This window comes from Equus asinus, chromosome 3, assembly GCF_041296235.1.
Source record: "Equus asinus isolate D_3611 breed Donkey chromosome 3, EquAss-T2T_v2, whole genome shotgun sequence".
Classification (NCBI taxonomy): Eukaryota; Metazoa; Chordata; class Mammalia; order Perissodactyla; family Equidae; genus Equus; species Equus asinus.
The window spans coordinates 39,486,938-39,513,069 of NC_091792.1; positions in this window are offsets into that span (position 1 = coordinate 39,486,938).

Here is a 26,132-nt window from a genome sequence, read left to right on the forward strand (position 1 = left end):
ACACTACCATGGGCCTAAATAGGCCCAAGCCCACGGGCCCCTGGTCCAAGGCAACCAGTGTAGTCAGGCCAACTTCCAGCATGGGGATGGACACCTGGCCCTCCTCCTCTGAACACCAGAGTCACTAGGAGAGGGCCACAGATGTGTCCTCTTTACTGCTTCCTCCTTAGTTCATTGAGCAGCCCTTCTAAGTATCATCTTCAGCAAAGGCAGCGTCTTCCCAGCTCTGAACACGGGAACAAGCTATTCATCTGCCACCAAGGACCCAGTGGCCCCAGGACCCAGCCACCGAGCTTGTGAGTAGGAATTGCTCAGCCGGGCAGCATCTCTCCTCGCCACCACGCATCTGGAGCCAGAGTCTCTTTGCCGAGGCAGCAGGTTTCCCCTGGGGCCACAGCTGACCACAGTCTAGAATCCAGCTCCCTCGGCCTGCGCCCTAGTTGCACCCATTTCCCTGGGCTGTTTTGTCCCTTTCTTCCTGAATGAGGAGAAGCAATCTAATGGGCCTCTGTTTCCCCCATGACCTCGTGAAAGTGGAGTTCCCATTGGCTGCCACCCCTTGACTGTGTCCAGGTTGCTCCGTGCTGGCGCTGGGGAGAGGGGCTCTGAGCACACTTCTAAGAGACGATTTTCTTCTCCCCTTCCTGTGCCAGTGTCTGGGGGCTCCCTCAGCACAGCTCCCATCATGGAGAGCTGGGAGCTAGCGAGAGGACCAGCGCTTTCAGGGAAAGAGAACGAAGAAATAGGCAAAAGAAAACTCAGAGAAGAACAGAAAAAGCACAAATTTAAATATGCAACTGCATATAAATGTATGTATATATACTTCCCTATAGAAATAAGTCAGTAACTATAAAGGCAAAAAGGCAAGTGGTCTGTCTGGCAGATTCTTTCATTTATTCAATGATATTTTGCGGGCCTTATAATGCGCCAGACTCTGCTGATTATCCCTCATGCCAAAGGGTGTCAGACTGGAAGCCAGGGCTCTGTGGGCATCTCTGGGACGCTCTTCTGATTGTGGCGCACACAGACTACCTTCCTCGGCCCTAAGACCTTCAGAGGAGAAAGTCTGGCTAGAACCTGTGTGTGTAGGCTCACTGTCTCCTGCCAAGGCCATGGTGGTCACGGCTGGACAGTAGAGTTATCTATACCAGGCCGGAAGCTGACGACAAGTCCTGAAAGCTCCCTCAGTCCCCCTCTGGCTCTAGGTCACCTGCTCAGTTCAGTTTCCTCCATGTGGTTCATCAAATCCCCTCAGAACAACAGGGCCAGAGACAAAGAATATGCTCCAAGCTGGAGCCCGTAACAACAGGGTAACTTCCATCAGTATTTGAAGACATTTGAGGTGGGGGAGAGCCTATGTAGATAAAAATGAAAGGATTTCATAATTCAGTAATACTTTCTGATATATTAAGGCATTTTTATAGGGCTGTCTATGCTGTTAACCATAAAGAATGTTAACTGATTTTATAGGTGTTTGAAGAGTGGGTGTAAAACAACCATTAACCATCATTTTTTTATTAACAAAAATAAAATGATGTTCTGTGTGTACAGTGTATTATATTCAGTTTTCATAGAGGTACCTGCCTCTTTCAAATCCAGACCACTCCCACTTAGCTACACAGACAGAAAGATCTCAGAGGATCTCCCTGTAGGGTGGCTTGGGTCAGGAGAAAACACTCTTAACAAAGAGGGGTGATGATGATGATGAGGATGAGGATGGCGGTAGAGGCGGTGATGATGGTGACGGTAGTGGCGGAGAGATGATGGTGGAGATGGTGGAGGAGAAAGGAATGGTGGCAACGGTGTAACAGAACCGTGGAAGTAAGTAAGGCAGATCACTTACAACGGGCTATGGTAATATTTTGAAACAATATCCTATAGATAGTTTTAAGCACTCAATGAACGATTAAATTCCACCAGCTGGTCTCAGTCCTTCCACGTTTTTTTCTCCATTGCACCTAGAGGATAACCAGCCTTTCAAAGGTCAAATCATAGAGATAAATTATTTTATATCTCCAGGTCCCAGGGTCATTTCAGGATTTAAACTAAGACTCACTCTGCTCCACGCAGAGGAGATTGGCCCCTTGTTCTTTGAGGCTTCCCCAAGGAAATTAAGTCCTAACTCATTTATAAGCCTCCTATGTACTTGGTAAAGACACTCTCCTAATGATCTTGGCATTTCTCCCTTTTCTTCTGGTCCCCAAGATATTAAGTCACCAAGACTCAAAGCAAACCAACTACATGCAAAAAAGAAAGGGATAAACAAAGCTAGAAAGAGAGGCTAAGAACTATGCCTTCGCTCCTTTGCACCTTTGATAAGAGAGCTCCCACAAATCATTCATTTACTCAACAAATATTTATTCCTAGCACTCTGGGCTTGGCCCCAGGGAAAAATGGGAAACCAAAGATTCCCATCCCTCCATCCGGGATCTTAGACTCCAGAAGATACCATAAAGGGAATATTCCAGCTTGAAAGAATGGCCAGGGCTGGGCGGGCTCTACATACCCAAGGAATACGGGAAGAAAAGATGAAGCAGTTTTTGAAATATGACTTTCTAAATGCCCTGTGCCAGTCTTTTTAAGATCTCCCTTTAGGACTCTGGGACTCCATAACAACTAAGAGACTAAAGGATGTTTCTTGAAGTTTGTCCATGGACTACTGGCTTTATAACCACTGAGCACTTGCCTAAAAGGCAGATTCTGGGATCCCACTGCAGGCCTACCAAACCAGAATTTCTGAGGGTGGGATCAGGGAGCCTGCTTGATGAACATGCTCCATAGTGATTCTGATGCACACAAGTTCACTAAGCAAAATATAAGGAAGAGGATTGAAAAGTCGAGATCAGGATGGGTTTTTATGACCGAGGTATGAAAATGAAGATGCCCAGGGTCAGTTAAATGGCCATTGCTTTGGAACAGCAGAACGTTTGAGAAACCCTTTGGACTGGGAGCCAGGGGACCTGGTTGCAGTCCTGACAAGCTCAATAGTCTTTGCCATTTCCTTTCTTTTCCTCTGTAAGCTGAAGGGCATGGTCTGGATCTGCACTGTCCCATGCAGTAGCCACTAGCCGTATGAGAATGTTGGGCACTTGAAATGTGACTATTCTGAATTGAGATGTGCTGCCAGTATGAAACACACACTGAAAGATTTTGTGTGAAATAAAGTATGTAACATGTCCCAATATTTTTTCTATATTGACTACATGTTGAAATGATAATATTTGGGATATACTGGGTAAATAAAATTAAGTTAAATTAAAATTAATTTAGCTGTTTCTTTTCCTTTTCAAAATGTGGCTACTAGAAAATTTAAATTACATCTGTGGCTTGTATGTGTGGCTTGTTGGATATTTAGATATGATATATGACATGATGTTGGACAGAGTTGGTTTACATGATCTCTAATCCAGCATTGATATTCCATGTGACTTTTAAACAGATTAATGGAGAATTGACAGGAAGTGCCACTTGAGTTGGTCCTGAGTCAAGGTTTTGGTCCCTGACCAGAAGCCAGCCCACCTCTGGCAGGAAGTCCTGCCCACCCAGAGCAGGAGGAAGCTGCAGAGGGCGGAGGTAACCTCTAGAGAGCTGGCTGATAGCACAGCCTCAAACACATTGTATGACAGATTTGGGCAGTGTCTAGCTATTTTTTAACCTTCATTCCCATTTTCCATCCTTGGGGCTCTCGTTAGGTCCCCTCTGATCTCTGGCCAGCACACATGAACTGAAGGTTTTCTGGGCGATTTGACATTCCTGGAAGGATACTTTGAAAGTGAGTTTTCTTTTTTCTGCTCAGACTTTATCTTGGGGACCATATTTGACCATATGGAGTATTGGGGACCTTCTTTTGACTTGCCATAATGAAAATCAATTTTATTTTCCTCTCTTCTGTAGGAGTAAAAATAAAATGTTTTACATTTCAGCTCTATGTTTGCTAATTGTACTGTGTTAAGTACGCCTAAAACAAATAGATCAGCTTCCAAGAAAGTTCTCGTACACCCTAAGTCCCCACGATTTTGTCTTTCGTTTCCAATACTAATACTTGTCAGGGCCCCCTCATTCATCTTGGCATTTGTCCCCCTCCTTCTAGTTCCTGGTTATTGCCTCACCTGGTCAGTCTCCTGTGACCTCATTGGCTGCTCCTTCTCAGTCTCCTTTGCTGAATCCCACTGATTTCCCCCAACATCCTCCTGTTGAAATGCCCCAAGCCTCAGGACAGGCCTCTCATCTTCTGTGTCAACCTTCGCTCTCTGGGTGATCTCATGCAGTTTCAACACTTGCAGTAGGACACCTATGTGTGAAGGACCCCAAACTTCCATCCCCAGCTCACACCTCTCCCCTCAACTCTGCACTGGTATCTCTCACTGCCTACCCACCAGTGGCACTTGCGTGCCTAATGAGCACCTCAAATGAACAGTCCAAGCTCAACTCCTGGTCTCCCCCACTGATTTGCTCAGCTCAGAGTCGATCAACGGTAACTCCATCTTTCTAGTAGTTCACGCCCAAATCCCTGCAGTCAGTCATCATTGACTCTTTTCATGCACCCTATATCCTATCCCTTAGCAAAGCCTGTTGGCCGTCCCTCCAAATACATCCAGAATCTCGCCATGTTCCACGGCCACATTCTGCTGCAAGATGCCGTCATCTCTTAGCTGGAGGGAGAAGCCTCCTGCCCAATCTTCCACTTCCACCCTTGCCCCTTACAGACTGCTCAACACTGCAGCCAGAGTAAACCCGCTGAAATGTAAATGAATCAGGCCTCTCCTCTGCTCACTCAGCTACACTGTACAGTGACCTACATGCCCTAGGTAATCTGGCCTCTGGCCTTGCTGTTTTCTTCCTTCACAAAAACGTGTATCAAAATTTGACATAGTAAATATTTCCTTTATTGTCTGTTTCTTCCCTTTGTCTGTTTGGTTCAGGCTGAATTCTCAACAGCTACGACAGTGCAAATAGTTTTGAATAAATTAATGAATGAGTAGATGGTGTTCCATAAGGTGAGTCCAAAAGATGAGTGGATGATGAAATTAATTAGCGCACGCGTGCTTGGAGTTGTGCTTACAAACTTGGGAAGCCAGAGCTCGCCCTCTCTGCTTGGGCTAACGTGGAGTGGAGGGGGCATTTCTGGAAGTAGAGTGGCATCACTCCTCCTCTCCTTTTCTCTCCTCGACGCATATGTTCATTCAACTGGCATTCACTGGTGTGGGCTTACGCCATGCTACACAGGGGGCATATACTCATGGTCTTCTAGGAGCTATTGTTTACCCAGAAGACATGCAAACATATGACCTTAGAAATGAGGTAGGTAGTGATATAGAGCTGTTTCTGAGATCAGCGACTTCCACACAGGGAAGCCATGGGAGTCCAAGAAAGGCTTCTCCAATGGGAGACAACTGAATGGATTCTTGAAAGATAAAGAGGAATTCTTCATATAGACAAGAATAGAGGCATTCCAGAAAACAGTATTCCAGGAAACAGGAACAAAAGAGAGGAGACAACGTGGCACTTTGAGGAGCTAGAAGTTGTTGGGCATGCCCACAGTCCAGACCAGATCAGAGAGTTATGAGACCTACAGTGAGAGAGGGTAGGACCGCTGTATCGTGAAGGGCTCGTTCCCACATTGAGACTTCATTCTCCAAACAACGTGAAGCCTTGTGAAGCAGCAGATTGACACAATGAGGCAAGCAAACAGTATGACAACGCAGCCCCACGAGTGCAAACTTTGAGCTACACATTGAGTCTATGGGCGCACAGGGGGCAGGGCAGTGCCTATGGCAACAGTTTAGAGGATCAGGGCAGGAAGGAAGAAGGAAGTGACAAAGCATCCCCTAGGCAGGGATGGTAACACAGCTCTTAAAGAACAAGGAGGAGTCAGCAGGGCAGGCAGGAAGGACGAGGGCTTTCCTGGGAGAGGAACAGGAGGTTTCAAAGGCAGAGCATGAGAGAGCATGGGGCACAGCTGAACACCACACTAATACCCACTCCTTCTAAAAGCTGGAAGGGTCTCCTAAATCCTTCTCCTTGATCTTCCTCACAAAACCAAAGAATCACAGTACTCAAGAGCTGGAGGGCATCTTAAAGCACATCTAATCCAGTGCTTCTCAACCTTCCCCACTCAAGCACCCTGAATAAGAGGGGAAAGAACGTGAACCAATTTTTTTGACATTGCCTATTATATCCTTTTATTAAAAAAAAAGTATAAATTTTGCATCCTGAGCCAAAATGTCTGTATTTGTTTTAATATAAAAATAACCTTTTTTCCTCAAAAATCTCCTACTAAAGTTGATCCTCCACAGGAAGTTGTATCATCTTTCTTCACAGACACCCCTAACCCCAGCCCCAGGTGTGTGGACACCTCTGGGAAACCCCTCCTTTACGGATAAAGACACGGAGGCCAACGGAGAGGTCACACGTCTGCCTGGGTGTTGAGTGCAGAGCGAAGCCTGGAACCAGCAACAGAGATTTCTTTGGACCCTCTTTCCTTGCAGGCCTTGCATTGGACACCGTGGCCCCCTCTGCCTTCCTGACTCTCACCTTCCCTTCCCCTTGCCCCTGTTTCACTGTCTGCTCCTCCTTTATACCATGTTGCCCCCCACGCTCCCAACCCCATCAGGGCTCCAGACGGCTCAGAGGGGAGAGAGGAGGGGGAAAGCATCGCCAGGAGAGGAGGTCACAGGAAACAGTGCATGAGCAGCCTGGCCTGATCCTCAACTGCCACAGCTTCTCCTTCCTCCAGGATCAAAGGCTTATGGGGGCTTCTTTGGCTGTCCTTGATTAATTATACCTTTGCTTCCTGGAGGCACTTAGAACATATTTCTGAGAGTTGGCTTAGAGCACAGAAGAGGAAACCAGCAGTCCCAGCACCAGGCCCAGAAAGCCTCCTGCCCTCCATTTTCACCTGTGCTGAAAGTTTTACAAGCATCTCCAGCTGGGTCCCTTGAGTGGACGGTGCCCAGACTTTGCTCCCATAGAGGTGAAGTGTTGCTATTTCAAAAAAGCCAGAGTGACTCTGCAGTCCCCTGAGTCAGCCAATGTAGGAGAAAAAGCTAGGAAGCTTGCACGGTTTCTCTTCAAAACACAAATCCGATCTGGTCACTCCTTCTGCCTAAATCATGTCAGCAGCTCCCATTGTTTTCAGGATAAGGACACTTCCCTGATGTGGCCTATCCAGGGTCCAAATCTGTGCCCTCCTTATTGTTCCAGACTCGACCTGCATCCATCTCTTTCCTCTCTCTACTCCAGCCACACAGATGCCCTTTGCTCCCCACTCCATGCCCATCTCCCTACCACAGGGCCTTTGCACCTGCCACTTTCTCAACCTAGAAGGCTCTTTCACCCACGGTTAGCCTAGTTTACTCCTCATCATCCTTCAGCTCTCAGCTCAAATTTTCCTTCCTCAGAGAAGAAGCCTACTCTGAACTCCCAATAGTCGGAGCTCTCATTGTAGGTTCTGCAAGCACCAGGTGCCTTTCTTCACAGCACTTATCACAATCACAAAATTACATTCATTTGTCTGATCAATAACCTGATTACTATCTGTTCTCCTGTAAGGCTGTATGATCCACAGGGCAGAGTTCATGTAAGGATTTGCTCATTTTCATATCCTCATCACCTAATATTATGCCTAGCATATAGTAGGTGCCTTAAAAATCTATTTAAATAACAACCAAATAAAGGAATAGTAGATTTGGTAACTTCAAAAATGAATTGTTGAAGGAATGAACACCTGGAATTGTTTATAAAGGTCATGGGGATCCAGAATTTAATTTTTGGACCTACATGTCTATCGGGGAACATTTACTATAGTTAGCAACACCACCCCTCATTGCTTCCCATTGCATCACCTGTAAATGTCCTTTATGTACCTATTATGGGGGAGTGCTCTGCTAGAAGCTTTCTTGGCTACCCTCTTTACCTCATTATCACTCTCTATTCCAGTCATCAGCAAATCCTGCCAACTTCATTCCAAGATATATCAAATTCCATCAGACACAAAAGCTGAGAGAGCTTATCACCAACAAACTATCATGAAAAGAACTTTAAAGGATATACTTTTGGAAGAAAGAAAATTATCTCTGAGGGAAGATCTAAGATGCAAGAAGAAACATAAGTCAAGACTTGGCAAACATGCAAATAAATCTAAGAGAATAGTTACTGTATAGAGCTATAGAATAATAATGCATAATTTAGGGATTTAAAAAAAGCAGTCAGGGGCTGGCCTGGTGGCATAGTGGTTAAATTCATGTGCTCTGCTTTGGCGGCCCAGGGTTTGCTGGTTCAGATCCTGGGTGTGGACCTACACACCACTCATCAAGCCAAGCTGTGGTGGCGTCCCACAGAGAAGAACTAGAAGGACTTACAACTAGGATACACAGCTATGTACTGGGGCTTTGGGGAGAAAAAAAAAAGAGGAAGATTGGCAACAGATGTTAGTTCAGGGCCAATCTTCCTAAAACAAAAACAAGACACATCTTAAAACAAAAAAAAGAAAGCAGTCAACAATAATGTGTAAGATGTGAGGGAGTGGTCAGATTTAAGTGTGCTGAAAGTTTAAGAAATGAGTAAGAGATGCTAAGTAACTTGATGCTTTGTTAAGTACAATTAAACTTTTAAGGGTAATCACTAGAATTATGAAAATAGAGTTTACAATTTCCAAAAAGTAATGGGAAAAATGTTTTATAAAAAAATTCTCAACCAGTCAAAAAAGGCACAAGATTAAAAAAAAAAAGGAATTCCAAAAATCAAATAAATAGCACAAGATGGTAAAAATAAGTTCAAGTATATCAATAATCACAAAAAATGTAAATAGACTAAAGTTGCCCATGAAAGATAGAGATTGCCAAATTATATTTTTAACATCCAACTATATGCTGTTTATATCTAAAATATAAGAAACAGATTGAAAACAACCTATTAAAAAAAAGCATTATACAAATATTAACCAAAAGAAATCATATATACTTATATTAATATAGAGAAAATAGACTCTAAGCCTTTCAAATATTAGGGAGCTACTTCATAATGACAAAATGTTAAATTCACTAGGAAAAAATAACAATTTTAATCTTGTAGGAACCAATAACATAGCATCAAATATACAAATCAGATTTCATAAGAGGCAAGTGAAATGGGTGAAGGTGGTCAAAAGGTGCAAACTTCCAGTTATAAACTAAAGTCATGAGAATGCAACGTACAGCATGATGACTGTGGTTAATACTGTACTGCATACGGCTGATATACATATACACATATACAATGATACATTATTGCAAGTTGCTAGAAGAGTAGATCTTAGAAGTTCTCATCATAAGAAAAAAACCTTTTGTAACTACGTATGGACAGGGAGGTTAGCTAGACTTCCTGAGGTGATCAGCAATGTCTACAAATATCAAATCATTATGTTGTACACTTGAGACTGATATAATGTTATCTGTCAATTATACCTCAATAAAAGTAACTATATAGTCAACAAATTTTTAAAAATCAAATTCGATAGAATTACAAGGACTAGTTGATAAATTCACAAACATAGGGGGAGATTTTAACATGCCACTCTCAGAAACTGATATATCAAGCAGACCAAAAAATCAATAAAGGTATAGAAGATTTGACAATACAATTAACAGCTTGATTGGAAGGATATTGACCCCTCGATGGAAAATCAGAAAACACATACATGAAATTTATTTTAGAACATATGTGACATCATGTATGTGTAAAATTGACCTCATAATAGAGGTCAATAAACAAGTCTCAATGTATTTCAAAGAATCTGCATATTTACAGACCATATTTTATAACTAAAAGTAATTAGCTTAAAATAATAAAAAAATAAAACTTTTTTAAAATTACAAACATATCTCTAGATTATTTGTGTGTCAAAAATGAAATAATGGGACTATACTGAAATCATTATGAGCTATAATGATAATACTATATGTTAAAACTTGCAGAATGTGGATAGTGGTACTTAGAGGGAATTTTGTAGCCTTGGGGCTTACTGAAGCTTTCCTTCATTTCTCCAATTACACAGTTCATTGATTTATACATTCTTTCAATAAATGCTTAATCTGGCATTGTGGAATCAGACGGATGGAGGCTGCAGAGCCAGCCCTAGGCTCCTGTGAACAGCTGTAATCGCTAATAGCTCCAAAATGGAAATCCTGAGCTAGCCTGGTCCTTTCTCGAGTTGCTGATCTGCAAGAGCTGGCAGGAACTTAGATTCTCTTGTGATTGAAACATCGCAGCCTGCAAGTTTCCCATGACTGTTTTGCTACTGGTCAGAGGCATTGATGACAGTCTTATGCTCAGAGGGACAACAGATACAGGAATTCTTCAAACCAAAAGGAGCATCCCTGGATATTTTCTTGTCTTCTTGACTTTTGATCTCATATACTGTATTACCCATTCTCTCTTTTCACAGAAAGCTTTCCTCCATTTTCTTTCCACTCTAAAGTGAAAAGTCTCATATGACTAAAGGATAGCTACAGTCATCCCTCAGTATCCGCAGTGGATTGGTTCCAGAACACCGCCACCCCCCGCCCCCATTCCACCCGCGGATACCAAAATCGCCAGCTGCGGTTGCTCAAGTCCCTTAGTTGGCCCTCCGTATCCGCGGGTTCCTCATCCGTTTAATTGGTTGAATCCGCGGATGCGGAACTCGTGGCTCTGGAGGGCCGACTGTTTTTCTTCTTGCCTAGAAGCTATTTCAAAGATTATGTAGGAGACATAAGAGGAAAGCAAAAATATCTATGGGTTTCCCAGGAGGAAATTTCAAATGGAAATCAAAAGACAATAGCCACCAAAGTTTCCTCACATTTGTAGTAACAGAACAATATGATACAATTAGCAACTGTAATGAAGTTGATTTTAAAGAGCTAAGCAGAGAATATTTGTATTTATTGTTGATGTATCATTATTTTTTAAAAACCATTATCAGATTCTACAGTAGAATCAGAACAGGTTCAATCTCTAGCCCGTTTCTTTTTATCTTTCCAGGTTGTCCCAGGTTACCAATTCTTGTCAAGTAAATTGTGTTCTGTATTTCTCACCAATCAGTTGTCTAAATCCCATGTTGGGAAGCTTGTCCCTAATCTTGTTTTCTCTGATTTCAAAGGCTGTTACTCATTTCTCAATTTCGGGGACAAGTTTTGAGGCTGTACGGTAGTAGCTGGATTTTGAGGGAGCCTAAATCTCAGCATTTGTTTGTTCTGAAACATAACACTTGCTGCACCTCATTTATTAGATTTCCTCATTATGCAGGCCACTTTAATTACAGCGCTATCATAGATTACATTAGATATGGTTCTTCTTCTTCTTATAGTTAAAAATAATGTGCATGATGCAGCTGACTTTCTGGATGCTGTATCTGGGCGGATAACACTGAGTCACTGTAACTGCAAACTAGGGAAGATAAATGCTGCTGCTGATCATTGGAGCCCGCTGTGTAGCTATTATAGTTTGGCTGTTCACGTTAAAACAGTGGCTATGAGTCAGGCCGTTCCTCCCTCAGGCTTTAGAAAACTCGTGTCTAACCAAGATGGGTTACACATAAGGCTGTACATGACAAGGTTGCTCCAAATGCCTGATGGGGGCCAAGTTCCAAGACAGGGTATTGGAAAGCACAAGGATATAAGCAAAAGCAGGGCCTTTGCTCCTCAAGAACCTCCTCTCCCCAAAGCTTTTCTGCTGTTTATTTGAAGCTGAGATTCCACAGGTTGGTCTTCATCCCTGGGCAAACTTGACAGACGACCGGCCTCAAGCAACGCACAATTTATGGATATAGAAAACGCATGGGCTGCCTACACATGCTGGTTCTTTATAGATGGGCTTTAGGGCAAGTGCAAGATGCTTGAATAATGTACAAATCAGCATTAATAAATCTCCGGAAAAAGACACCACCTACTTCTTCCTTTTGAGATTAAATTAAAAGCAAACTTCTATATGCCTACATTAAAGACCATGACTGCACACTTTCTATTTTCCCTCTGGTCATCTCTAATAGCAGATGCCCTGAGCTAGTCTTCAATACAAACTTCAGATACAAAGCCCCAACTGGAAGAAACCAAAGGGAATATTCTTCAAAATAACATTTATAGCATTCTTTCTAGATTAAAAAAGTAATAAATGTTCACTGTAGAAATATGGTTAAAAACAGAAAAGTAGAAAGAGAAAATAAAAGTTACCCATGAGGGGCCAGCCCCGTGGCACCAGCGGTTAAGTGTGCACATTTGGCTTTGGCGGCCCGGGGTTCACCAGCCTGGATCCCAGGTGCGGACATGGCACGGCATGGCAAGCCATGCTGTGGTAGGCATCCCACATATAAAGTAGAGGAAGATGGGCACGGATGTTAGCTCAGGGCCAATCTTCCTCAGCAAAAGGGGGAGAATTGGCGGTAGATGTTAGCTCAGGGCTGATCTTCCTCAAAAAAACAAAAAAAAGTTACCCGTGATCTTCCCACTAAGAAATTACTCACTGTATCCTTTTAGTCTTTTTTTCTAGGCATACATAGTTTTGTAACTTTAGACCATATATATGTGTATGTATGTGTATAATATGACTTGCAAGTTTTCACTTAATTTATCATAATAAACATTTTCTCATATTATTAGTATTATCCTGAAATATACATTTTTTGTTTTGTTTTAGGAAGATTAGCCCTGAGCTAACATCTGCCACCAATCCTCCTCTTTTTGCTGAGGAAGACTGGCCCTGAGCTCACATCCGTGCCCATCTTCCTCTACTTTATATGTGGGACGCCTGCCACAGCATGGCTTGCCAAGCAGTGCCATGTCCGCACCTGGGATCCGAACCGGCGAACCCCAGGCCGCCAAAGCAGAATGCGCTAACTTAACCACTGAGCCACCAGGCCAGCCCCTGACATATACTTTTTGATAGCTATATAGTATTACATCATATGAACGTACCATAATTTTCCAGAGCAGCCACCTGTTGTTGAACATATAGATTGTTTTCAATTATTCACTAGTATAAATCCTAAAATTATGAACATCCTTGCACATAAGAAGAACCATCTTTGCATTCTTGGCTATGTGTATTAATTATTTAATATACTATTAAATTAAATTTTCCAGCATTGTATTTTATTTAGCAGTTCTGCATCTATTAATGGACTGTTTCGAAAGCCTATGAGAAGTGCATGCAAACAAAATCACTGTGTCCCACGTTTCAGAGAGAATCTTCTTGGAAAAAGAGGTCAAAATTGGTGGCAGCTGATGCTATATGGGAACAATCTTGCTACCACAGCTACTTAACACTGTGTTTGCTACAGGTCCTCTGAAGGATGCAAAGCCGAAGTAACTCAATTGGCATTGGAATTAGAGCAACTGCTCTATTATTGTGTGCAAACTCCTGCTATAAATAACCTGACAGTATCCATCTGCATGGGATGCAGGAAAACAAGAAACATGCAAAGTGAAGACCAAAATAGACCTGGGGTCCATCTGGTGCACCCTCTCCACAGGGCCCCAAACAGATGGTGCAAATTTCCAAGATATACCTGCCTAATGGCATCGTCCTGTCCCCAGGAGGAGAGGGGATTCCTTCCAGCAAATGGCCCAGCCAAAAAGGAAAGGGAACTGAGCCACTGAGATTCACCCTTTTGTTCAGCAAATAATTCTGTGAACACCTGCCATGTTCCAGGCATTGTTCTAGATCCTAGGAATACAACAATCAACAAGAGAGACATGAGCTCATAGTCATGGTCTAGTGATGGTTACTATTTTCTAACCTCATTTGCCTGCTTTTCATGCTCTCTCCCCACCTGACCTTCTTCTCTCTGTTGGATTACCCAGGCTGAGTGTCTCCATTCCACTGAGTTTTTTCTCTAGACCAGTTTGCAACAGCTGGTAAAAGTTCAGTAGTTTGCAATGTCTTCAGCTTGATTCCTCGTCTACTAGATTTATTGGTCAGTCCTGGAGGTCAGAGGCTATGACCTGTTCACCTTTGACCCTCTGGCCTAGCACAATGCCCAGCACCTCTAAAGTGCTCAATAAATAATAAACTTAAGAAGATTTTAGACTTTCAAAAGAAGAGACCCACCATCTCTGAAGAAGCTCTCCAGAAATTGGCATTGTCTTCTCTCCCAGATCTCTTCTCAGGGGACCAGAAAAGATAATACTACTCTCTCAAGGAGGCGTGGGGTAGGATATAACGTGTGTCATGTCAGGTCTATACTGAGGCATATTTACTGTACATTAAACTTGGAGGGGCTCTTTCTTTATGGGTCTCACTAGCATTTGTCAACTCTGAGCATAGAGATGGAGATATATAGAGAGACAGGCAGGTTGATATATATAGATAGGCCGGTAGATAGAGATAGATGGATGATAGAGGAAGTGGAAACTGTCAGGGAACACCATGTGTCGCAGGCAGGAAGGAGATGAAAGATGAAAAGTAAGACTGATTATAGCCCAAAGCACCAAAGCTCTGAGTGAGCCACAAAGAAGTGAGAATCATTGGGACACTCAGGAATGAGCACTTTCCAGTCGATAGTGGCAGGGCTTGAAAGGTTTTTAAAAAGCAAGGGCTCCTCACTTTTACTGCTTGCAGCTGGAGAGGAAAAAGATAGGAGGACAGTCTGTGAATGCTTTCAGCGAAGGGAAGTGGAGACGCACACCCACAGGCACAGGGAACTGCGTCATCTGTACTGGAAAGTAATGGGATGGCTCAGGTCATCCGTTTCCAACCAAATGCAAGCCCTGGATATGTCTCAGGATATGTTCCTTAGAGCAAAGTTGCCTCCATTCCTGAAGGAGAAAGAGAACAGATCTGAGATCCTTGCAGAGGCTGAGTTCTGGGGTTCTGTGAGTCAGGTTTGGAAAATGATGACTTTGAAAACAAGAGCCTCTGCCCTTATTTTTCCACTGCCTGAGCCCTGCATGGTGTTTTCCCCTAAGGGCCCTGCATGGGGTGGGGGTGGGGGAGGTGCTATGGGTGGGAGTGAAGTTACTACATGGCCTGAAAAAAGGTAAGCTGATGAGAAAATGAGGGCAGACCCAACAGTCCATGCACTTGGCCCAGCATCTCTGAGCTTCCTGGCAAGCCATGACTCATGAGAAATCAAGCCAAGTAACTGAGAATAAACTCAAGTCTGAATGTGGTCCTTAATCTAACCCAACCGTTGGTGCCAAGAGGGATAAAATCAAGTAGGAAAACTTCCCACCTGCCAAAAAAAAAAAATAAAATTGCAAGAAATGTCCCGTTAAGTTTGCCCTCTTGTAAAAAGCCTTGGTGTGGCTCTCAGCTGGGCTGTTTCTGCCTCCCTATCCTCCTTTAATGAAGTCCACTCTAAATATTCTGGGCTGCATGTAGTGTGATTAAGAGTCAGGGGCATGTAGAATAGAATTTGTCCCAAACACCCACCCAGTAATTTTTATTCCTAGGAAACTGGCCAACCACTGGGTCCACAGAAAGCTCAAGCCAAGTTGCTAGCCCCCCATTGGAGGCTGAGTCCCCTCAATCCCCCCCTTTGTCTCCCTGAGATTAATAGGAGCCACGTCCTGATATCAAGAGAAGGATAAGCCAGTAAACGAGCCCAGAGAGACAGGCACAAAATGCTTATTAAATGTGATCCATTGTCACCATGCACAGAAGGCGTCAGAAGCCATTTCCACTCACCTTCTTGAACACTATTTCAATGGCCTTATTGTGGGGAATCACCGCAAGTGTCAATCCTGCTATTTCACCCCCGAAATTAACAAGGCTTTCTGGAGGCTGCCTCCCCTCACCTGTCAAAACCATAACTCTGCTGAGCATGGAGCCCAGAGGCACTGCAGAGGATGAGCCCTTCACAGGTGGGAAAGCTATGACATCAGCCCAGGCTTTTCTCTCAGCAAATACCAAGATTTGCTGTCAGGTCTAAACATATCCTTTTAAGAAAACAGCTTAGTTCTTTCCTTAGCAAGTAGATATTGGCCTATATTTTTAATCCATGTGGGGGTGTGTATAGATCATATTTACGCAGTCATTTTCTCGCTCTAGGATGAACCTGCTGGCAGTGTGACTCTGCGTGCAAGGATGCACACAGAGTCTGCTGTATCCCTTGGTCTGTTCCATCTGGGTATTTGAGTGACATGGGCTCTCACATGGGCAGCAGTGGCTGGGCTCTCGTGGAATATGTGGCCCCAGACTAGGCACTTCGAGATTGACTTTGTGGCTTTCAATCAATTCCTGTCTGCAAGTTGCTCGCCTACTCACAGGGAATGAGGAAGAGTGAATACAGTCATTCCCCACAGGGTTAAACGAGGATGACTTTTCTGGAGGGAACGATAAATTGTACTCTGTCCTACAAGATCCGTGAATGTGATTAAAGATTTATTGATCAAGTGCTAGGCGTATTCATGTATAGCATCTCATTTATTCCTCACATGGCAAACCAGGGAGGTAGGCATTACTAGTTCCATCTTTGAAGAGGGGAGAACTCAAGCTCAGAGAGTTACATGCCTCGCTCAGAGTCACCCAGAGAGTAGATGGCATAGCTGGGATTTGAACCTGGGATTCTAGGGCTCCTAATCCCATTCTTACCACTATGGGTCACTGATTTATGCCCAGCCCCAGCCATGCAGTGTTCTGAGAGCTTCAGGTGGTGAGAAGGAAGCAAGCTGAGGTCAAGCATGGGGCTAGCAGGGGGCACTGGCTGCAGGAAGCTGACTAGGGCAGCTGGTAAATCCCCTTTCCTTAGGAAGGAACCAGCCGACCCCTACACTGAGAACAGTTCAGGTCCCCACAATGTCCAAGGTAGATGGCACAGAGCCCAGTGTGAGGACTTCCGGACAGTGGTGGTTTCCCATGAACAATGGGATCCTGGGTCATCTGCAAGGGGTGAAGGGGTCTATTCAAGCTGAACACAAAGGACAGCAGGGCAGGGCAAGCTTGGGGAAAGCAGTATGCAGGAACGAGGTAAGAGGATGTGCTTCTGAGACCATGGCTGGGGCTCCCACTGGCCCAACTCCCTAAGAGAAGATGGAAGGAAAAGGAGTTCCAAGGAATTAAGCCCTGGGGTCTTGTTTACTCCTTCCCAGGTGCACACACCCCATCTGTGAGTGCCAACCCAAAGTAGCAGCCAACAACAATACCAGCTCCAGGCAAATGCTTCTTGCATTTTCCTCCTAAATTCCCCACAAGTGGCTTCCTTGGGCCCCTTTGCCTCAGAATCTACTGGACTCCCTTCTTCAGCTTCTTGGACCTTAGATCCCCCACCTGGTTTCTTGTTCTGATGCAACCCCTAACTTCTGTCTCCTGTTGCAATTGTCCATTTCGAGTTTGAGTCATTTAGAAGCAAAAATAGGAAAGAGAGAAATTATTTTCCTGGCCTGGTCCAAAAATACCACTAAAACCATAGCCAGTGGGAATATCTGTGTTCTCATGTCCAGTGGGAAATTCACTGAAGTTGTCCTATGGGACTTTATAATAATTACAAGAGTTCTTCTAATGGGTTTAAATCTTTGAGAGCATGGAGTTAGATATTGTAACTTGTATGTTCCAACTTCAGGGACAAAGTAAAGCGATGTAGTGGGTATATTTTTGTAGGGAGTTAAATTGAATTTGATTTAATGGAGTTTGAGGTGAGGGAGCATGGTGTTAAACATTGCTTGATTGTTTGGTTCAAGAATGAGATATTTAAATGCTTGATTGCCTACTGCTTCACATTGTTGTTTTTGACTCTTTGCATTGAGAACTAAAGCTAAGTCAGTGGAGCCAGATGTATCAGTGGGGATGGGGACGTCCCCGTCCAGAGTGAGATGATCTTGACTTACAGGTGCTACTGGGCAAGAAGCCTAGAAGAGCTACAGAAGTCAGCAAGACCTTCATGGAGACATCCCAGAGAACCAAGGCACGGAATCACTCCTTATCAGGAGATGCTGCTCCAGCATGCTCTGTAAGGAGGCAATGGTCAGGCGAACAGTAAGCAGAGGCGGGACAATTGAGGGACTGATACATCCAGAGGAGATGTTGGAGAGGGGGGACATGAAAGGGTACATAATTGCTTGCACAGAACATTGTGATCTCTAGTGCATCCTGTCCAAGTCCCAGACTGTGAACGTCCCATCATGGCAACCATGTCAGTGCCAAACTCTGAAAGAGCACTCATGAGTCTACCTTGATGCTGTCTGCACTGAGCTCTCCACTTTCTGGAACGAAAGACCAGACAGAGATTCGTTTTCCCTGGGACTTCCAGCTTGGGTCTTTCTGCTGTCTTTGAGGGAGAGCTTGGTCCCTAACGGAACCCAGCAGGCAGGGAAGTGGGGGTTTCTGTGCAGGAGATGACTTGGAGATAAAGGGGAAAGATACAAGAAGCTACCCACAGGAAGTTCAGAGTTTAGTTTTCCAGAATTTTCCTTTATCGTCTTTTCCTTCCAGAATCATTTTATAACATTTTTCCCATTAATTCTGTGAAGACTTTAGTTGCCATTACATTAAGTCTATCCATTATTCTGGGCAGAGGGAACAACTGTACAGCACCCAGTTGGCCCACCTAAGAGCAAGGTGCCTGGCCACTCCTTCTCAAGGGTTCTCTGATCTTTTATAAAGTCTGTCATTTTTCTTCATAGAGGTCACACACGTTTCTCTAAAGAGAGATTTTTCGAAGTAATGTTCTGTTTTGTTAATTCTTTCATTCACTCGACCATATTGTGCAAGGCATTAGGAATTTAGCAGTGAGCAAGACGCCCTCTGTCGCACCTTCAGGAGCCAGTCTAGTGAAAAGCTTACAGTCCAGTAGGAAAGATAGAAACTGAGCAATAATTGGTAATTCCAATGAACGAGATAAGTATGGAGTGCTCTGAAAACACACAGCAGGGGTTACCTAACCAGAATCCAGGATCTGGGAAGCCCGTTCTGAGGGCATAATACCTACTGTTACATCTGATTAGTAGGTAGGAGGTAGCCTGACAGAATCCCATGGAGAAGGGAGGTAGTTCCAGGCCAAATACTTTTTCGTTTGTTTGCTTGTCCCTTATATTCTTCTGACTGAATATTCCAAGTATACAGGAATATTATTGATTATTGAAAAGTTTATTTTCTGCTGGATAATATGGTATTTCCTTCTATTTGTCCTAAATGCACAAACCTCATGTGCTGCCCACGAGTTCTGGTGCTCCGTAACGTGGGGAACAGGCCCGGTTCACCTTACCTGTACCTTTCATGAAATAAACAATTCATTACTAGACTAAAAGGGAAAATACATGCAGTGAAATAAACTGGAAACTCTCCCCCTTCTTTCATCAGGGGAATCCAAAAGAATATAATCCAAGCGGGTGCCGTCCCTCCTGGGTACCACAGAGAGAACCGTTTGATTGTCAATGTGTGGCTCTTGTAATGTAATACAATAGCAGATTCAAGAAAAAGCCAAATGCTTCTTAGTACAATAACGGCAGGGGCTAATGTTATGGAAAGGGCAGGAACAAAGCTTTCCTAATGAGAGCAATGTTATTTCCTTTATACAAGTTAAGACTGTGTCGTCTCCAAGACAAGTTAAACCTTGCTTAGGTGGGGTGTGCTTACCTCGTGGGTGAGTTAGTGAGGAGGCAGCCACTACAGACGGAATTAGCATCAGCACACCTTCCACCACTCTCGCTTATGCTATTCCCTCCGCTGGTGCAGTCAGCAAGAAAACACAGGAGGGGAAGGGGGTGAAACCCCTTGTTCTTAGGAGGAGGCATGGGGTCTCCAAGGGAAGAGGGTGGAGATGGGGAACACAGGGCACTCCATGGGCAAAGGGGTATCAAAGAGAAAGAGGTTGGGTGGGAAGGAACATCCATGGTGGATACCCTTTTTCCAACATTAGAGTCTGGAAGGGCCTTCCCTTATGCTGGACAGGAGGGTTGATCAAGTTGACAAAGGTTGCAGCTTCTGGCCCCACACTGTTTACTAACCTGAGAACTTCCTGATGGTTCAGGAGAGAACTTCTTTTGCCTCCCTGGTGTTCCTACTATCTGATCTGGGGGGATGATGAGGCAGCGTGGCTCTAAAATGGTGTGGGCTTCACCCTCATCACTGTTCCTATGGATTGTAAGGCAGACGCAACACTGGAATCAGAGACGAGCCCAGATTGTACCATTCATTAGCTGGAGATGTTCTTTGAAATAGAAAACGAGGGGCCCTGCCATATTCCACTTACATGAGTCACGAACATATTAGAAAAAGTAAAAGGTGGACACAGGAGGCAAGCCTCCAGGCCGTGTGGAGGACTGGCCAGGACCAGCCACATGTCTAGTGGGGGCATTCCAGCACAAAGTTCCATCATTAGTGGCCACCCAGGGTTCTGAAACTGAATGGAAAGCACACCCATGCCTGCCAGTCAGCCTCTTATGGAGAAGCTGGCAACCCCAAATCAGCGCTCTATCCTGCTAACACTCTGTGACAGAAAGGTTTGGAACTAACACCTATTATTCACCTCTTCAAATCCTCACAACAGGATTATCAAGGCAGGTATTTATGATCCCAGTTTTACAGACAAAGAAACAGGCTCAAAGACATTGTAGCAGATACCATCGGTTGCTGACACAACAACCACTCACCTCTCATCCTCCTTTCTAGTAGGCCCTGGTTTTACTTAGATATCCAGATTTCTCTGCATGGCCTTGTAGTTTAGGGGTCCCTGGGAGGGAGGAGGAGGAAACTGTGTTTTATCTGAGTCAATCATAATAATTCCATTCCATTTGCCAGTGATTGATTTAGAGATGGGCATGTGACACACTTCTGGCCAATAGATGTGGTGCTGTGTCTCCCACAGAACATCCAGGAACTGCTTTCTTTCTCATAAAAGAGACAGGCTCTCTTCTCCTGCTGCACATTGTTGGGTCCACATGGGATGCCTGGAACTGAGGCCGCCATCTTGCAATCACGGGGTTAGCTTAGGAGCCCAGGCCAATCCACTGCGAATGGCAGAGGAAATGTTGGAAAGAATCTGGCCTCTTCGTTTACATTGATGAGCTGCTGAATTCAACACCCCTGGGCTTACCTTAAATCAGAACTTCTTATTATAGGATAGGAAACATTTTCTTTAATTATTCAGTCATTCTGGGTTGCGATTTTTCTTATTTGCAGCCCAAAGCACCCTAACCGGCGGTAGAGAAGGTGAGTGACTTCCCTGAGGTCACACAGCTAGTAAGCCACAGAGCTTACATACAATTCCAGGGCTGTGGGATTGCAAAGAGCATACTTTCTACTCTGCTGGGGTGTACAACAAAGGGAAGAGTAATTTCACAAGATTCATTAGAATCTTTCCCCACACAAAGATCTCTCTGTTAGTCAGGCATCTGTCAACTATTTAGTACTAAAAAAAGACTCAGTGAAAAAGATTTTTTTGAAAAGACAAAACAAATCTCCATCCCTCTCCTCACCGTGGTTTTCCTCTCCTGAGCATAACGCTTGCTTCTTATTCTGCCCGTAGTGTCAAGATAACAGGATTTAATTACCAAATTTAGACCCCACAGCATGGCATAAATGCATTAGCCTGAACTAAAATGAATGCAGTTATTAAAAAAAAAGAAAGGAGATGCTGCGTCAATACAGTGACAGCAGACACAGGGACGACAGTTTTATTTACTTTATCTCCTTGCAGGAAGCAGTTAAGCCATTTCGAAAAGATTATTGGGTTTTAATGATCCAGGACATTGAAAGACATTTCTGTCAGTGACATTGACACGGTACCTCAGGTAAAGGAGGCGATAAATTCAAGAAATAATGGCCTGTTCTGGCAACCCCTCCTCATCCATTCATGATGGACCTCACCATGGCCATTCCCTAGTTAGTGTGGGCCACTGGCTGGGGATGTCCCTGAAGAATGCTGCTTAGTCTTCTCAGTAGGCCTGGGAGGTCTTTCCAGATTAAGATTTAGCAGCAGTTTGGGCTCCACGGTGGAAACCACCACCGGTGCTGGGCCCTGTCTCCAGGTGCCAGAAGGAGGAGGAAAAGGACAATGGGAAAGCGGGAGAAAAGGTGAGAAGAAAGTAAGGAAAGAGATCACCAAGGTTGGTGCCACAAAACTCTATCAACAGTGCACTCCAGCTGCCTCGCCCAACTGGGGTTAAGTGCAAGTTGCAAGAACCAGAGTGTCCTTCGGTCCCCTGGAGCTGATGGGCATCTGGAGATTGGGGAGGGAGTGGGTCCCAAACTGGCCTGTCGAATTTCCTGGGGCTCTGAGGGAACCGTTCCCAGAGAACTCAGCCAAAGCAGCTTTTATCTGTCTTTTACTTTGGACTTTCATAAGAGATTTTTTCTTTGAAGAGACGAGACCACAGTTTTAAAAGTTGGGAGGCGTGATCTAGGCCAACTTCTTTATTTTGCAGAGATGGAGGACCAGAGAGAGGGAGCGAAGGTATGGAGGCAGCTGAAGAGAGAGATGGAGCTGCAGGCAGGTCCCCATCGTTCCAGGCTGCTCCTGCAGTCCTCCCCGGGGGGTACAGACAGCTCTTGAAGGGGTGATTTTTGAACGACTAACTTGCCCGCTAGCAACCTCGCTGAGCCAGTAGCTATGCCCTCCTGTCCAGGTAAGTAAGAAAGTGAATAAGCAGGCTCCTCTTCCCGGGTGCTCTCTCTTGGATTTACAGAGCAAAGATTCAGTAATTTGATGGGTATTTCCAACACAGGCAGAAGTGACCAGGCCTCCTAAGAATACTTCACAGGCTCCTGAAGTTTTGTCTAAGAACCCCACTCTAGAGCTGTTTCCTTGGTGATGTGAAGAAAATCACAACTTTGATAACCATTTTTCTAATGATACTCCCCCTTCCTAAGCATGTTGGTGCATGGCTGAGTTTTGCAGAGATTTCTGGAATTTTCTGGGGAGCTTCATGAGAATACAACCTTTGGATGCAGCTCCAATAAGGTCATAGTCATCAGAGGTGATTTTACTGGCTTAAGTGGGGACTTAGGTCTTTGTCCTGTGGGAAACTCACGGACCAGCTAGCCTAGAGAGCCCTCTGGACATTGCATTTTGGGGGAGGGTCAGGGCCCCAGTATCTGGGCTGCTGAAAGTGCTCAGCCCAGGGCGGAGCTGAGGTGGGGCATGTGTGAGCAGGTTCCATGATGATATTGTGGAGGGAGGAGGAGAAATTCTCCCTCCTCAAGGTTGGAGCTTGAGTGGAAAGAAATTGGTGCCCTTGTCACGGAGGCACCAAGATGCCTCGGAGCCGGGCGGGGTGGCGGGGGTTCCAGGGAATCTCTGCAGAAAAGAGAGGCCAGAGTAGGCATCCCTCTGGAGAAGGGCGCCCCAGGGACAATTCAAGGCCTCAGATCTATAAGGGAAGCCAAAAGAAATAAAGACCACTGTTTGCTGCATACCCGAATAGTGCTTAGAATGCAGATATGGAGAAAGGCAGATTCTAGAAGGATTCATATGTTGGGCCATTCACCTCGTACAGAAGAAAAGAAAAGACAACCCAGTGGTGAGAAAAATACCTTTAGAGAAGCAGTCCAGCAGCAGGTAGTAGTCAGTGGCTGGAACCAGTCTGCCTGGGTCACAGCCAGTGCCCCCCAGCATAAAAGCTGAGCCCTTGAGGCAAATTCCTCCGCCTCTCTAAGCCTCAGTTCCTACAGCTGTGAAATGGGAATAACAGCTGTGAATGGGAATAACCTCTCAGAGCGCTTGTGAGTATTAAAAGAGAGCACATGTTTAAAGCACTTAGCATAGGGCCTGTGCATTTAACAATGGTATTGTCAGCATTAGGCTGTTCGTCCCACCTCCCAGGTGCTGGTGTAGCAAACCCCAAAGGGGAGTCCTTCTGCCTCGTTAATGGCTCACAGAGACCACTCTGGTGGCCCCACCATGTGCTGGGGCAAGTGCGAGGCATCTGGTCTAAGCAGCTTGGGAAGAGGAGGTGCACGTAGGAGGGGGCCTGTTGGAACATCTTTCCCGGGCTCTCAGAGAGAAGGAGGAGTTACAGGCTGCACCACCCCAGAGGACAGGCTGGAGGCCACCTGGAAGGTGGAGCTTGGAGGCAGCCCAAGGAGCTCCTTTCTCCTGATGAGAGCCCATAAAGAACAGAGGGTGCTGCCTGGAACAGCTGCGCACTCCTTCTCAGAGTCTTGAACGTGGTTACAATGTGTGTGCTGTAAACAACCCTCGGGAGAACAGAACCTGAGCCTCTGCCTCAGGAAATGTTTGCATGGAAGCTGGATGAGCCAGTGCTGGCACCAGGCGCTGCACTGTGCAAGGCTGGGAGCAGGTGTCCCACACCTGGGATTTGAAGATCTACAGCTAAATGGCGTGGAGCAGTCTATACGCCAAGCAGGCCTAAGGCCAAGGGCTTAACACACAGTTGCTGGCTTCATCCCCACAACATGGACACGAGGCAGACACTATGGGTGACTCTGTTTTACAGAAGAGGACTCTGAGGCACACAGGTGGCAAGTCACTTGCCCAGAGTTGCGCAGTTAGTAGAATACAGAGCCAGGATCCGATGCAGCTGCAGTCAGACTCAGAGCCTGTGAGCTAACCACTGCCCTGCACTGCTCCAACAGAATTGGAGGTCACTTTTACCCTGTCTTCATGCTCCTTGTAGGGCCGCTAGTGATGAAGAAGATGGGAGCACAGAGATCTGCGAAGCCGGCGGAGGCCACGGCAGGCAGACTGGCAGGCAGACTGGCAGGCAGTTGCTGGCATTGACCCTCTGGCCTGGGTGGGGCCCAATTCCAAAGCTCTTTGCATCACTCTGCAAGAGATGACCCTGGTCAGGGCCTGGAGCGTTCTGGGAAGCTTCTCTAGCAGCACTGATTGGTTTGTTGCTTTGAGTGCCTATCGCTTTCTGTACATGGTAGATGTCTGATCCTCCAAACCTGCCAACGCCCCCTCTGCCATCTCTTCGCTGTGTGCCCAGTCCCTGCGGGCCACCCCTCATCTGGCAGAGGTGTGGGGTCCCCCGTGATTGGAGTCGCCCTTTCCAGGCCCTTGACAGTGGGTGAGAAGAAACAGAGAAAGCAGAATCAAGAAATAAAAACCCTAAGGGCAGCAACAATTAATATTCAACTTGAAAACTGCCTGAGAACAGAAAGCGCAGGCCATTCATGTGCAAATCACACGCAAATCATATGCAAGCAGTCTCCGCCCCCAGGGGCCCTGTAACGAGTCTGTAAACCTGCCTGGCCAATGCTAAGAGGCAGCTTGAGGAGCACCACCCCAATCCTGCCCCAGGTATACAGCCCCCAGGCCAGGACTGGTGGGGGCCTCTGAATGACATCACTGGGATGACACCAGCTTGCCCTGGAACTCCTGAGCTCTAAGCCCCTTTCAGTTCCCGGGTTGTGCTCCTCCCCACAGGGAGAGGTCCTGGCCACACATCCTAGTTTCCCTCACCACTCCGTGAACGTGCCTTCCCGAAGGCTGCCCCAGGCTTCCTGATACTAAATCCTCTGCTCCACCCCCCACGTCCAGACAAGACCTGGAAGGCACTGCTGATGCCTGAGCTGGTTCCTCTATGACACTGCCCACGCCCACCCCTCCTCCCTTCTCTCTGACTGCCCTTCTCTGGCCCTTGGTATTACCTCCAGGGTCAGGGCGAGCCTGAGTGGGCCCCTGATCCACCTCACTCAGATATGGGCTGGATGCAGAAGGCATCTCTCCCAAGGATGTGAGCGGGGCCCTGCCTGAGCTTCCAACTGTTCTGCACATGGCAGGAAAACAGTTCAGTACCCACCTCCCCTCCCAAGGTCACCAGAGCCAGCCCCAAACCTGGGGGTAACCTGGAGCCTAAAGTCCACCTGCAGGGTTGGGTGACCTGGGCCTTCCCTGCCTGAGACCACAGGCTGAGGATAGACTGGGCTGAGCTGCACTTCTCTTTTTCCTCACAGTTGGGAGCTCCCCAGCAGGAAGCAGCCCCCCAGGCTTTCGCTCACCATGCACCCGGGCTCTGAATGGGCCTCCCCTCAAACTGCAGCCAAGATGGGAAAGGAGGCGAGTCTCAGGCGGAGGCCTGGGAGCAGCTCCCAGCGGCCCAGGCCCTGCACTAGAACCTTTAGCACATACTCTTGCTTCCTTCTCTGCCTGGGTCCTCCCTCTGATGCTTCAAGTTCTAGGAGGGCAGAGAAAACTACTTCACCTATTTGAGCCAAGGAAATAGATTAGGTTGAGGTCTGGGAAGGAGAGAAGAGAAAACCACAGAAGGGAGAGGACA